Source organism: Phocoena phocoena, chromosome X, assembly GCF_963924675.1.
Source record: "Phocoena phocoena chromosome X, mPhoPho1.1, whole genome shotgun sequence".
In the NCBI taxonomy this organism is placed as follows: Eukaryota; Metazoa; Chordata; class Mammalia; order Artiodactyla; family Phocoenidae; genus Phocoena; species Phocoena phocoena.
In genome coordinates this window covers 50,646,230-50,649,003 of record NC_089240.1, presented here as the reverse complement: position 1 = coordinate 50,649,003, position 2,774 = coordinate 50,646,230, and the positions used below count along the sequence as shown (strand labels likewise).

General features: G+C 36.8%; 1 pseudogene; it reads left to right on the top strand.

The window, feature by feature from the left end:
• Positions 1-896: 896 nt before the first annotated feature.
• Positions 897-1,237, top strand: LOC136142115 (large ribosomal subunit protein eL42-like; annotated as a pseudogene).
• Positions 1,238-2,774: the final 1,537 nt, after the last annotated feature.

Genomic DNA, 2,774 nt, shown 5'->3' with positions numbered 1-2,774 from the left:
GGTTAAAATGATGCAAAAAGACAGACCATGCACACACTAATCAGAGGATACTAGACAAAGTAGACTTCAGGACAGGAATATTACCAGAGATAAAGAGAGTCGTTACATAATGATAAAGGAGACAATTCACCACCAAGACATAAGAATCCTAAATGTATACACACCTAAGATTGGAGCTTCAAAATGGCATGAAGCAAAAACTGCTAGAACTCAGAAGAGAAGCAGACAATTCCATGATTATAGTCAGACACATCAACAACCCTCTTAGTAATAAAAGAACACAAAAGAAATTAGTAAGGACACAGAAGACCTGAACAACACTGTAAACCAACTTGACCTAATTGATATTTATGGAGAATTCTAGTCAACAAACAGCAGAATACACATTCTTTTCAAGTACAGCTGACCACTGAAAAGCACGGGTTTGAACTGCACAGATCCACTCATAGGCAGATTTTTTTTCAAAAGTAAATACTAGAGTACTACACAATCCCTGATTGGTTGAATCCATGGATGTGGAACCTTGGATAAAGAAGAACCTTGGATACGAAGGGCTGGCTATAAGTGAGTCATATGTAAATATGAAATAGTCACCAAGAGTATACTGGGTCATAAGTCAAATCTCGACAAAGTTTAAAAAACTGAAATTGTACAAAGTATGTTCTCAATACTTTGAATTAATACTTTGAATTCACAACATAATTAAATTAGAAATCAAGAATAGAAAGATATTTGGAAAATTTCCCACACTTCTAAATCACTCAAAGTCAAATGATAAATTATAAAAACTTGACTTGAAAATGAAAACACATGAAAAGTTGTGGGATATAGATAAATCAGTGTTTACACGGAAATTCAAAGCATTAAAAATTTATAGGGATAGTACCCCGGTAAACATGGTAAACATTCCTAAGACCCACTAGACTTTCTATAAGAAGTGTGACTTGCACAACCCCACAAAATGACATGGTACAAGAAGGGCAAGGATTCTGGCCTGTCCCAGGAAAGCAGTGTTACCACAGGAAGTAGAGTGGCTATGGTGAGCAGGCTAAGTGGATTTTCCGGCAAAGGCTAAAACTACAAAGAAAATTGTGCTAAGGCTTGAATGCTTAAGCCCTATTATACATGTAAAAGAATGCCAGCTATTGATAGATGCATGCATTATGAACTGGGAAGAGACAACAAGAGAAGAGGCCAAATCATCCCATTCTGGGCTTCACCTTTTGTTTTATTATAAGGGAAATAAAATCTTGAGGTTATGTTAACTTCAAAAAAATAAGTTTACATTAAGAAGAAAAGAATGGTCTCAAATCAATGCTCTAACGAGAATTCACCTTAAGAAACTAGAAAAAGAAAGGCAATATAAACTCAGAGCAAAGAGAAGAGCAGAGCAAAAAACCTGAGCAGAGCAAAAAACCTGAGCAGAAATCTATGAAATAAAGCCAGAAAAACAAAGAAAGAAAATCAATGAAACCAAAAGTTGTTTCTTTGGAAAAAAAAATAGGCAATTGATAAACCTCTACTCAGACTGATCAAGAAAGTGAAGGCACAAATTACCAACACCAAAAATGAAAAAGGGGAAATCACCAGATCTACTAACATTAGAAGAATAAGAAAATATTATGAACTATGCCAATAAATTCACCAACTTGGATGAAATGGACAAATTCCCTGAAAAAAAAACACAGCACTGACCTACTGTAGTAGACTGTGAGAACTCTAGTATTTATCTGCCTAAGGAACTCCAGGTAGAGAAATCAAAATGAGTAAGGAGAAAAAAGAACCCTCCTACACTGTTGTCGGGAATGTAAATTGGTGCGGGCACTATGGAAAACAGTACTGAGGTTCCTTTAAAAACTAAAAATAGAGTCACCATGTGATCCAGCAATCCAAATCCTGGGCATATATCCAGAGAAAACTCTAATTGGAAATGATACATGCACCCAAATTTTCATAACAGCACTATTTACAATAGCCAAGACCTGGAAGCAGCCTAAATGTCCACTGACAGATGAATGGATAAAGAAGAGGTGTGTGTGTGTGTGTGTGTGTGTGTGTGTGTGTGTGTGTATGTAATATATATATATATGTATATATATATATATATATAATGGAATATTACTCAGCCATAAAAAAAGAATGAAATAATGCCACTTGAAGCAACATGGATGGACCTAGAGATTATCATACTAAGTGAAGTCAGACAGAGGAAGACAAATATTATATGATATCACTTATATGTGGAATCTAAAAAAATGATACAAATGAACTTACAAAACAGAAATAGACTCATGTAGAAAACAAACTTATGGTTAACAAAGGGGAAAGGCTGGGAAGGATAAATTAGGACTTTGGTATTAACAGATACACACTACTATATATAAAATACTGATATATAAACGACAAGGACCTACTGTACAGCGCGGGGAATGACATTCAATATCTTGTGATAACCTATAGTGCAAAAGAATCTGAAAAAGAATGTGTGGGCATACTATATATATATATATACACAAAATCTGAATCACTTTGCTGTACACCTGAAACTAACACAACAATGTAAATCAACTATACTTCAATTAAAAAAACAATGAGTCGGGGCTTCCCTGGTGGCGCAGTGGTTGAGAGTCCGCCTGCCAATGCAGGGGACACGGGTTCGTGCCCCGGTCCGGGAAGATCCCACATGCCGCGGAGCGGCTGGGCCCGTGAGCAATGGCCACTGGGCCTGCGCGTCTGGAGCCTGTGCTCCGCAACGGGAGAGGCCACAACAGTGA